We start from the raw sequence: 13057 nt of genomic DNA on the forward strand, positions 1-13057 counted from the left end.
CCTGATAAAGTCCCATAAGTTCATTTTATCTTTTATTTCTCTTGCCTTTGGAGATGTGTCGTGAAAAAGGCAAAAAGGACCACAGCTTCTTAATCCAATCATCTGTTGAAGGGCATCTCGGCTCCTTCCACGATTGAGCTATTGTGGAAAATGCTGCTATGAATATTGGGGTGCATATGGCCCTTCTCTTTACTACGTCTGTATCTTTGGGGTAAACACCCAGTAGTGCAATGGCTGGGTCATAGGGTAGTTCAATTTTTAACTTTTTAAGGGACCTCCACACTGTTTTCCAGAGTGGCTGTACCAACTTGCATTCCCACCAACAATGTAGGAGGGATCCCCTTTCTCCACATCCTCTCCAACAATTGTTGTTTCTTGCCTTGTCTATCTTTGCCATTCTAACTGGCGTAAGGTGGTATCTCAGTGTGGTTTTGATTTGAATTTCCCTGATGGCTAATGATTTTGAACATTTTTTCATGTGTCTGTTAGCCATTTGTATGTCTTCATTGGAAAAGTGTCTGTTCATATCTTCTGCCCNATGGACCACAGCTTCTTAATCCAATCATCTGTTGAAGGGCATCTCGGCTCCTTCCACGATTGAGCTATTGTGGAAAATGCTGCTATGAATATTGGGGTGCATATGGCCCTTCTCTTCACTACGTCCATATCTTTGGGGTAAATACCCAGTAGTGCAATTGCTGGATCATAGAGTTAGAGCTGAAAGTCTTTATCACCCTCTCCCTGTTTCCCCTTAGCCCCTGGCAACCACTTCTCTACTCTGTTTCTATGAGTTTGATTTATTTTGTTTCGGTTTTGATTCCACATATAAATGATACCAGGCAGTATTTGTCTTTCTCTGCCTTATAAGAAATGCTAGTATTATTTTTAGAGAATCCACCAAAACAATGCCTTACATGGCAGACCATCCTTATGCAGTTAAGATAATCCAAATAACTTAGACTTAAATTAAGTGTTGCTTTATTGTTATTTTTTTAACCTGGCATAAATATTACTCTCCTTGCAAGTATTCCCTCCCTCTTAGGCTCGATGAAACCACTCTTCTCCTTGAATTTCTATATCACTTTCTACCTTTTATAATAGGTATTTTGGTATATATTTTACCTCTTCTACTGGATGATAGGGTCGCAAGGGCCCATAGCATATTTGTGTTTCTATCTCCCAAGAGCCTAGGACCCTGCTCTGCATGGAGGTGGCACGTATTCGGGGCTTTATGGAGAGATGGTGAAGTGCTTTCTATAGTTAAGAGACGATGTTAAAAAAAATTAGTTAAAAATCAGAGCATTAAAGGCTGCATTAACTATGTGCTTTTTGCTACGCTGCTCCTTTTTTTGGCACGCATACTATCATGAGACAGTCTTAATGCATTCTTAGGCCAAAAGTCTGCATTAGCTAAACAATACCAAACTACATTAAACAGAATGTCCAACAATGTTCCCAGCCTTGGACGAATCTGTGTAATTCTGTAGATATATCTGTTATGCTTTTATTTGCAAATTCTGACATAACTCATTCCTCAAAAATTCACTGTGTGTATACACACACACACACAGACACACACACACACACAACTACAAAAGTCCTGGTTCAGCATTTGGGAAAAACGGAGATAAAAATACAGAACATCTGTTTCCTAATATCAGGAAAATTCACAGGAAACGATTAATGTTCACAAGGGAGAAAGAAAAATAATCTGGATCAAATTATAAAATGAAACATCCAAAATTCGCCATGTAGCCTGCAAGTCACCACATCTTCAGAACTGATGGGGAAGATTTCCCATTTAAACTTGTCACGGAAGAAAAATTTTTATTTCGTGTATATACAAATAAACAAAAAATTGTGTGCCTCCACCCTACATAACATGCTCAGTTCCTAAGTCTCCCCACTGATATTTATGTAACCCTTGGCAGTCTGGGTTGGTAGTGGGTGTGTATTTTCATAACGTGATCAGTGCCTTACAGGGTGAATGAAAACCTAGCTAAACTGGATGGTCCCTGGAGAGGGAGGATGTGGTTCTTTCGAGAAAAATCTAGAGTGGCTTATGTCTCCCATAACCGGTGGGCAGGGCCATAGCAAGGTCAGAGCAAATTATAGCTGAGGGTGGCGAGTTCTTCCACCACCCTGCCCCCTACAAGCCTTCCTGAACCTGCTAACGTGCCTGGCAACGTGAAAGGTGCTGCAGGCACAGCAGAGAACAAAACCTAGGCTCCTCCTCCAGGAGCCTATGGTAAGTCCCATAAACAACCGACGAGGTAACTAGAGCTCCAGCAGCACGTAAGCCAACTGTACCAAGAACAAGGAGTTCTGAGGGCACGCAGGAGGGGTACCTATCCCAGTCTAGGATCACCATGGAAGGCTCTCCAGGAGGAGGAAATGTTGAAGCTAACCTGGGAAGGACATCCAGGATTAACCAGAAGATAAAGGAGGGAGGTGGGAGCAAGGCAAAGGAAACAACTTGTGCAAATGCCCCGGAGGAAGTGGGTACCTCGGCACGCTGAGGGCTGCGAACGGCTTAGTGGGCTTAGTGCGCAGGGTGGACAGCTTTCGATCAGAGAGACGCCTTACCACCTAAGAGGCATTACCAGGCAGAACCCAAAGCGGGGGGTGGGGGCACTACAGAGCAGGCCTTATCAGAACCCCATGAGGAAGACAGAATTATCTCCATTTTACAGATAAGTGGCTGGTTTTAGGAGACGGGATTTAGTGATATTCCTTTCTGTTAGTTGATCCTACTTTTGCTTAAGGAAATCAACTCTTCTCAGTATTCTTGGGACTTTTGGTGTTAGCCCTGGAAGTTCCACATCCCAGAAATCCCCTCAGTGCCATACAACCCTGATGACTGGTCACCCTACTCGGAGTTCGGGAGGTACATGAAGTGGACAATAAGGTTTATGCCCTAGGCTTTCATATGGGAAATGGTGCAATGTTAGAAGTGATCCATCTGCCCCTGAAATCATCCGGACTGTTTGAGCCACGGGTCCCTCTGCAGTATCCTGGGGGCTTGAGGGATCCTGTGTCATTTGCAATAATTCTTACTGAATAATATGTGCAGAGTACAAAGACTAGTTGAGGGCCCAGTGATCATTAGCCGTTGCGCTGAAGGGAAGGAACCACTTACTTAATGCTCATAGAAAACAGCAATTAGCCAGAAGACTGGTCTGAATTTGATTTTTGCTGTTGTTAGCAGAGTTAACCAAACATTTTCAGCTGTAACTTCTGACACTGAAAATCTTCCTAATACAAATTAGTCTACTTATCTACACAGAACAGTACACATATTTTCATGTGTCTTTGTTAACTCGGGATCTTACCTCACCCACGGCGATGGCTTACACCGTTACTGTTCAACAGAGGGAGTTAAAGTTTAGAAGACAAAGAAAAAGAACACAGTTTCCAAAAAAATACGATCCAGACAGGATATTACTTTATGGCTATATTTGACGGGTAGGGGGTGGCTGATAAATCTTTATAGAGAATGACTGGTGGCCAAAAACTGGGCCAGGAAGAATCACAGAAAAGATAATGACCAGGGATTGCGGAGGAGCTAATGGCTACATTTGAGCTTCTGCCACAGAGCTGTTGACTCAGGCAGCTGCTGCACAGGGTTCCTGTCTGATAAAAGGGAGCAGAAGCTCTTCAAGGGCGCTCCTGTCCTTGCCACAGGGTAACAGTGAAATAGCCCATGCAGCCTTCAGTCAGCAGAAGATGCAGGACTTCAAACCGAGAAGAGTCAAGGGCCCACCATTAAATCTGGACTCAAAGGCGTCCTCCCCAGAAGCTCAGCGAATGTCAGCCAGGCGCACTCCCACTTTGTGAGAACTCCCAACAGGAATGGAGATCCGAGCCTTAGTCTCTTTCTCTGGCAACAAACCATGATCTCCCACATATTTCTGGTTACTTTTCAATGAAAAAATGTTTTCGAAGTCCAACCATGCTTGAATAGAGCTATTAAAAAAAAAAAAAAGGCTGCTCAACAGGGTTGAACTTTTATTAGCCTCGGGAAACTTAAAAAAAAAAAAAGCAAAGTTGAGCAGCATTTATCACTGGTAATATGTAACTGTTTCCCTCTAAAAGTTCCAGCTTCATGGGAGCATCCTGGATAATGGAGATTCGGCTTCTGGTGAAATACTCATTTTATCCACACAGCTTAGCTCTCTCATCGTATCACTCCTTTCTATGACACGCTTTCTGTCCGATGCCGAGACAGAGAGGAAGACAGTCATCCCCCAGATATCCAGGTGATGTCCGCTGCACAGTCAGGCAGCTAAGGGCAGGATGTGGCCAAGGGCACTGCCCTGAGCTGGGGCAGAAAAACAAGACGTGGAAGGTTTTGGTTTCACTCTGCCAGCCCCTTGTCAGGCCTGGATGAGCAACTTCTGCGAAGCCATGGCCTCAGAAGCAAATGGTGTAAGTGCTCCTTGGCTGGGAGGGGCTACCCCACCCTGGTTTGGGGGCTTTGACTCCACCGACTGATTCAGTTTTGAATGACTGCCATCAAAACATGGGTGGGCACTGAGAATCTTTGTCAATGAAAACCAATCATGGGAGAAGATACAGAGATTCTGCGCACGTGTTCATCTTTTCCTGTGTCATCAAGATATCAAGAGCTTATAAAAACAAACAGCCATGTTCAACATCACCCACTCAAACACGTAATTCTACAGGAAGACGACGACTCGTAAGCGAATCAGCCCAGCTGGCACAACCTTCCTGTTCCTGCACCTACCACCTGCTTCCCGGAGAAAGCCACCGTTGCTGCCTCAACTGCACCATTCGTTTGTACCTTCTGCCACACATTCTTAGGAGCCTTCCCATTTTATACACATTCTGAACTACACAGTCTGCTGACCTTCCTTTGGGGAAGTGCACAAGCCCATACTCACTGCCCCAGAAAAAACTAAAAACTATCACCCAGCGGCAAGAGAAATACACACACACCTGTCATTCCCCATGCCACCAGGAAGGGGGTGAAAGGCAGCCCAGGGAATCGGACAATGTTCTCACTGTGGAGCTAGCCACCTCCGTGCTCAACCGCTCTCCTTGGGCCCTCCCATTTCTCATTTGTTTATGTATCTACATGGACAACTTGATTATAAGTTCCCCTGACTGCACAAGCCATACTTTACACTTCTGCGTCTTTACCTGCCTTCCCACAAGAATGAGCTCTTTGCTTAACACACCCTAGGTTTCCAACGAACGAAAGGAGGGATAAAAAGCCCTGAATTGGACATTTGTAACTAACTGTCTATACTGGACTGCTCACAGTGGTGTAGTGGGAGAGTAATGAAACAGTGAATTTGGAAATTAGGTTCCTATTTATCTTCTATTGCTAAAGCTGGCTTTTGTTCCTATGAACATGTCTCCCCTAATTCTATGAACAGGTGTGGAGACTGATGATGCAAGGCAGTATTTCTTAATGTTTTAAAACTCACACACACTTTCGATAACCATAAAAACCTTCCCTTCCCTAACCAGATTCTGATGTGCCCTTCCTTGGCTGTTTCGGGAAACTATGACGTGCATTCTCAGTCTCCCCTGCTGGATCCTTTCCTCTTCCCTAAATCTGATAACTTTCACATCTACATCTCCATTCCCAGCCTTTCTTCTGGACTCCAGAGCTGTTTATCTGACTTCTTAATATCTTCCCAAGGAAGCCTTACTAGGATGTTGAACTTAACAATGGCCACAACCAAATTCTTAATCATGTCTCCACACTGCTTCTCCCCTGAGGCTCCCAGTGCTTGAAATGGGACACCACCATTCATGCCCTTGCTCAAGTCCAAATCCTCATTCATCTTTGGCTCCTTTCTCACCAACTGTCCATCCAGTCAATCTACCAGCAAATCCCAACAGCCCTACCTTCAAAACATCTCCCAGATCCAGTCACATCTCAGTGTCTCCTCCAAGCCCCCAGTCCAAGCTGGCAGCATCCCACGTGGATGACTCTCGCAGCCTCCCTGTGGATCTCTGGGCTTTGGCCTTGCCACTTCTCCCACGCCAAGTCTGGTGTCCCTCAGCAGGGGGCGTGTCATCAGTCACCTCACTCCCCTGCTTAAAACTCTCCAATGGCTTCCAGGCATGTTCAGCACACATGCGAACCCCCTGGCCTCCCAGGCTCTACGCATGAACTGGCCCTGGCTCACTCTAGCCAGCCACACCGACCTCCCCTTCTCCTCAAATACACCAAGCAAACCGGGGCCTCTGCCAGGCTCAGTAGGTAGAGCATGCGACTCTTGATTCCAGGGTCCTATGTTCGAGCCCCATGTGGGGCGTAGAGATGACTTAAAAAAATAAAAATATTTTTTAAAGTATTACTTATGTAAGAAAACAAAAACCAAAGAAACCAAATATGTCAAGCCGTCTCCTGCCTCGATAGTGAGATATTTATTCTTCCTCGTGCCTCAGCTTCTCAGATACTTTCCAACCTCACTTATTGCAGGTCTCTGTGACAAGTGTCTCCTCCTCAGAGAGGCCCTGCTCTCTCCTTTCTTACCCCGCTTTACCTTCTTCATAGCACTTAACACTTCCTGGCACTCTATTTTCTATCCTATTGAGTTATCATCCCTTTCCTTCACTGGAATGTAAACTCCACGAAAAAAGGACGTTGTTTGTTCACTGCTGTACCGTCCCCAACCCCTCACCCCCCTGTGCCTGACGTGATGCCTGGCAGAGACGAGGCATTTTTTGGTTACTGAATGAATGCATATTCTCAAACAGCCAAAAATATTTTATGCAACTTGATTTTCTCATGTTTACATTATGAAAATATTTCCCCCTTTCCCAAGTAAATCATCAGATAGTGTATGATTTTTAAATGACCCAGGCCCCCTGCTTAGGTTCTCACATGTCTGCCATCTTTGAAACACGCCACTGGGGAGTGTACTAGGGTACACCATCACCTTTAGGGTCAATAATGCGGTGGGTGAGTTCAATGCATACAAACTCATGGCTATGTCCTGGGTTTTGATCCAAGCACCTGACATGTTTTACAGTCTTTTGCCTCTGACAAAACCCTTAAAGCTTTATTGCCTTAAAAAAAATGCTCAGAGAATTCAACTAATAAAGAGACTGTCTGCCTTATTTATGGTAATGGCGGCGTTTCTTTCAGTTAATTCTGAATACTTCTGGCTCAAATTTCAATGCCAAGTGGTTTGCTACACTATTTTTGTTGTATGCTTCCAAGCAGTTTGGACCCAGTGGCCACAGAAAATACTATTAAGAAAACTTTTCAGAAGAGACCCAGAAGGAAGCAGAGATCCCTCCTGCCAGGTTTCTTCCATATATTTGGGTTTTCTGGTGGCTTCTTCAATATGGGTGCTTTTCAGAAGAGCAGTGCTCTCCTTCATGAACGAGTCCCGTTTATCATGACACACCAAGTAATCAGTGTTAGCTCCGAGGGGACAGCCGTTCTCCCAGCCTTCTGGCATCTTCCCAGCACGGCAGTGAATACTACCCTGCCGAAACCAGTAGCTCTCTCTGTGAATTCCACCTTTTTTTCTCTCCTTTATTCGGCCTCTTAGCAGATCTCAGCTTCAGAGACTTCAGTCAACTGGCATTTGTCACTGTGTCCTTTCTCCTTTTCTTAAAACATCATCTTTCTGGAAATTTTGTACGTGAAACTATGGAACTCTCATATAAACACAAGATATTATTAATCTCCAATCACTCCAGAAAGAAGTCACACATAGCACAGTTCAAGGATATGGTCAAATTCTGACAATGGAGTTAACATCAATAGAAAACCTTGATCAGTATCAGTTCTGCCCTTTCGCCTCCTCAGTATTTAATAAAGCGTATCAATCCTATGCAGATCATGGTAAACTTTACTTATATGTGTAAGTATTGCTTTAAAGCTTAAAAACTTTTGATGTGACGTGGAAGCCCACTGAATTGCTTCAGAATGCAAGCTGCCGGGGGGGCTTGTCTGAGGAGGAGAACAGCAGATATTGATTAGTGGGCATTTTGTCATCCGAATCAAAAACTCCCATAAAAACACTTTCTTTTTTTAACCACAAATCTGGATTCCTAGAATGTATGTGTGTGCGACTGAACGCTCCAGTCTTTGCATCCCTCTCAGGCTGTGCAAGTGGCTTTCTTTTCTTCTTCTGTTCTCTGAACGTTGAACATGGGCAGAGGCAACATAAACTATACACTAGTGACATTTTGAACGACCCTCAAATTCCTACAGTCTTCTGCAAAGCTTCACTGCCAGCCCTCTAAAGGCTCCCCCAGCCTCCCTCAAATACTGTTTTACATTTTCTTCTCTTCACTTAGCTTGGTTGGGAAGTATTTTGTTAATAGTCCTTTCTTTGGCCGGTGTCAGCACAGGGTTTCTGGCAAAAGTCAGGGTTGCAGCATTTCAGAGGCCTAGAACTAACTCTAGAAAATATTCTGCTATTTTAACTCTTTTACTCCTGTTTTAACTTCTGCCACTCAAAAAGAAAGGAGGAAAAAAAAATCCTTCATACACACAACAAGGACACAGAGCCACAAACACATTGCCACCCAGCTTAAAACCAACAGCATCTTAACATCCCAGCTGGGGGCTTACAAATCCTGAACCCCCTAACACAGGTAAAGTCTTATAAATAAATCATATCCACCAAACTTGAACTTCCACCTTTTTTACTTCTTCAGTTTACTTGTGTGAAAATACGGCCGACCGTATGGTTGTCCACCCTCCACACAGCCCTCTACATTTCCCTGCTGACAGAGTGCCAGTTTGTTCTGGTAGAGATGCTGTGAGCTCAGGAAACGTCCTGGCTTTGGGGTGGGCATGTCAACCCAGTGAGGCCTGAGGGGAAGTTTTGTGAGGATGCCGGGAAAGGATTTTGCCTCCTCATAAGAGACAGACGCAGCGTGGTTGGTGCCTCACTCGTTCTCAACTTTGAAACTGGTCATGAGGCACAGTGACAATCATTTGGTGACCACCAAAAAGTAAGTTTCTATTTTAAACTCAACACAGCAAACAGGGTAGATCAAAGGAACAGCATAGGTCCTTAGTGGCAAATGGCAGAAGCAGGCGCCTCCTCCAGACTATCTGAAGATCTGGAGAAATAACCCCCTATATGTTAGGGGCACCATTAGTCATGTTTTCTGTCATTTGTAGCTTTCAATATACATGAGATGACAAAAGAAAGGTTTATGGCTTCTTAATTTGGTTTCCTTTAACTTAGAGATGAGAAAATTTGTTTGGCAAACCTCAAGGTAATAGGGCAAATATTAGTACAGAGGCCCTCAAGTCATGCTAATCCACAGTGATTGTTCCATCCATCCATCCAACTATCCATCTAACCAACCAACCATACACCTATACATCTGTCCAATCATCCATTCATCCATCCATTTAACAATCCATTCATCCATCCATCCATCCATCCATGCATTCAACTATCCATCTAACCAACCATTTAACCAACCAACCATCGAATCACCCATCCATCTTTTCTTTTATTCTGCCAAAAACCAACTGCAGAGCCCCCTACCCTGGGCTGGGCACTAGAAATACAAACAACCCAAAGGACAGAAAATACATCCATTTCAGAGATAAAGGACACTGAGGTTCAGAAGGTTTAAATGTTTCTTCCCCAAAACCACAAGTCTACAAGTGGCAGAGTTAAGAGTCAAATCTAGGACCACTTGAATCACAGGCTTGTGCTTTTCACTATACCATGCAGCTTCAACTCTAGCCACACTTTGTTAGCCTAATTTAGAAATAATAACTGGATTGAGTTTTAATATTCTGCAATTTTTACTACCCCCACCCTACCATCTGCCTTTAAGCTAAAGTAGTTACACTGTACTGTATCTAGACATTCTGCTTCACCAAGACCAAATGTCCACTGTTCACCTGGAAGTCTGACTGACACTGTGTTTACAGGATGGGAATGTCACCATGATGATTTCTGCTTCCACAGCATTCAGCTTGAATTTATGTACCATCAGCTGGGGACCTTTTCTACCTTGCTCACCAGTGCCTGGTACTCTCTGAGAGCACATGACAGGTCCTCCCTACATATCTGCTAATTAAATGAAGAAAAATAAGCCAAAGAATAAGGTGCTGTCTCAGGGAATCCTGAATGCCAGTTCTTAAGACTCTTAGTTTAATGAGTTGATATCACTTCCAAGACCTTGGCAGGGAGTGCCATTCCAGAAGGTGCCTAATAAGTTGCTGACTGAGCAATCTGTACATGATGTTTATAGCAAATATGTTCTTGTGAAACCCTGGAAACAACCCAAATGTCTAGTACTTGGATAGAAAGTTAAACCAATGGCTACTTATCGGCCCAGGGGATTATTTTATTGCCATTACAAGGAGAAAGATGTGGAGTGTGAGGACACAGGAAAAGGGCAACATGAACCAAGGTTAGATGCAAAAGCAGATCAACAAAGAGAATGTATACCCTGATCCCAACTGTGCAAAAATACACACACGGACAGTGGCATTAGAATGTGAGTCTAGAAATCAGAGAGGGAGACAAACCATAAGGAGCTCTTAATCATAGGAAACAAACTGAAGGTTGCTGGACGGGGGTGGGTGGAGTAACTTGGTGATGGACATGAAGGAAGGCACGTGACGTAATGAGCGCTGGGTATTATGTAAGACTGATGAACCACCGACCCCTACCCCTGAAACTAGTAATAAATTCAATTAATTAACATACAATGTAAGTAAAAAAAATTTTTTTAAAAGAACGAGTCTAAACTCCTTAAGGATAGTTCTTAAGGGCCCAATAAAAATTCAGAATCTAATAAAATCACTCACAATTGGCTTTTCTTTCTACTACTTTATCTCCATAGACTTTAGGATCAATAATACAGAATTCTTACAAAATGCATGTTCACAGTTAAACATGTGACTGATTTGAAAAACATGCCTTCTAGGTGCCTACGATGAAAATGAATGCTCTACTGATGAAAGACATCCATTTATTTGCCAAGCTCAACATCAACATTGTTCTCAGTGCCTGAAGACCACATGATAATGAATGCCCCATGTGTGGGTTATGTGTGTGAAAAGCACAATACGTGACACTTTCCAAACTACACATCAGATAACCCAGTTGGCTTTGCAGGGACAATCATTCCTTGCTAAGACTGGCACACTAGGGATGCTTTCTGCTTGAGGCCTTCGTTTCTACACCCTTTCCTTGGCTAACTCTGGCTTCTTCCAGAATTTCTGCACTTGGGTGCGCCTACCTCAAAGAACAACAATGGGTACCATTTATTCAATATCTACCAGGCACAGTTGTAAGCACTTTCTATGAGCCTCACTTCAACTTTGTCTTCTATTCTACCCCAGACACGGAGTACATGACATATAGCAGATGCTCAGTAAATACATGTTGACCGACTGAATTCCACTTCAGTTCAGTTAATTCTCATGTCCACACTGAGAAGGATGTATTATAATTATCAACATTTTATAGATGGGGTACAGAGAGGTAAAGTCAATTGCTTAATGGCTAACATTTTGCTAAGGTCAACAGGAAAGGATTAGTTATCTTTCTACTTCAGCTCACCTCCATTTCAATACCTGGCTCCTTCTAACTTGGAATATCACACTTTTATGAATTAAAAAGTAACTGACAGAACACAAAAAGTCATGCTCACAAAAATAATTTCTAAAATTCCTTTTCTACTCATCTTAACTTGTCCTGCCATTAAGATGCAGACTCTTGAAAGGTAGGGACCCCCCTATCCGTTAACACTTCACTGAAAGATAGAAATGACCCCCAAGAGGTGTCACCAAGTACAGGACATGTAGAGAAAGGCAGTCCTACTGCGTGTCCAGCACTTAGATGTGTAAGCACAGTTGAGTCAGGCAGCACAAAACCATGAGTTAAACTGACTGTGTGTTGGGGGGGGAACAACTTAAGCATGAATAACACAAAAGACCTAACATTCCACGCCTGAATCTCAAAAAGCCCAACCCAAGCATGTGGCTTGAGGAAAACGGCCCCTTGCCATGGTAGTTCTGACTCTGTGAAAATCCCCAACTGATTTTATTCAACTGACTCCCAGTAACACTTTTCATACTTTGCCCGAAGAAGTTCCTAGAAAATGGGGCGGGGGATGGAGGGAAAAAACAATCAGTCCAATTTCAGTCAGCAGGGATGCTGTCTCTGGCGTGTTCCCAACATGGGCACACTGCATCTCACAAGAAAACCACTCCCTCAAAGCCAAGGCTTTCCTCAGGTGACAGAGTCAGCCAGGCTCTTCAAGTTCTGTTGCCCGCAGGGTTGAGGCAACCAGCGCCCTCACTGGCACCACAGGATCACCACAATGGCCTCGCAACAAGCTTCCCAGATTCAAATGCTCTCTCCTCAGATCTTCAGTCTGCCTTCCTGTTTTGTTTTGTTTTTAAAGATTTTATGAGAGAGAGAGAGAGATTGAGAGCACGCGCGTGCATGAACAGGGGGAAGGGCAAGGGTGGAAGGGGGGGAGAGGGAGACAGAGCGAGAGAGAAAGCATGTGAGAGCCAGAGAGCATCTCAGGCCGACCCCGTTCTGAGCGTGAGCCCCACATGGGGCTAGAATCCACGACCCTGAGATGAAACCAAGAGTCGATGCTTAACCGACTAAGCCACCCAGGTATCCCTCCTGTTTGTTTTCTAATGCTCTACACAACATGAGGCTACTTGAACTAACCAATCTCTTCCTTCCCCTACTATGGTGATTTCCCCTCCCATCCTCTTCCTCTCCTCACACTCCCTCTCAGCCACGCTGTTGCCCCAGGCTGGAATGCCCTCTGTCCCTTCAAATCCTGTCAGGCCCTGCTAACTCCACCTCCTCCAAGCCAACTCCCTCACGTCCACCTCCCTGACTGACTTCCAGTCACCTTCCTGTATGTTAAGCCCTTTTGTGGAAAATAAACAGACTCTCTAGAGTGACCTCAGTTATTAGACACTTATTGTAAGGATATACAGACATTAAGAGCCACAGGGACAGGTCTCACTGAGACCGCCCCCCCCCAAAAAAGGGTCAAGAACTGGAAGGAACCAGGATAGCCTCCAGAACTAGATTCTCTGGTCTTC

The 13057-nt window shown here is 44.2% G+C and overlaps 1 protein-coding gene across 13 annotated transcripts in view; it reads right to left on the bottom strand.

Annotated features, from left to right (window-relative positions):
* Positions 1-13057, bottom strand: part of GNG12 (G protein subunit gamma 12) — a 125106-nt gene that overhangs the window by 84266 nt on the left and 27783 nt on the right. The gene's annotated exons all lie outside the window — the stretch shown is intronic.

This window comes from Ailuropoda melanoleuca, chromosome 2 (assembly GCF_002007445.2).
Source record: "Ailuropoda melanoleuca isolate Jingjing chromosome 2, ASM200744v2, whole genome shotgun sequence".
Lineage (NCBI taxonomy): Eukaryota > Metazoa > Chordata > Mammalia > Carnivora > Ursidae > Ailuropoda > Ailuropoda melanoleuca.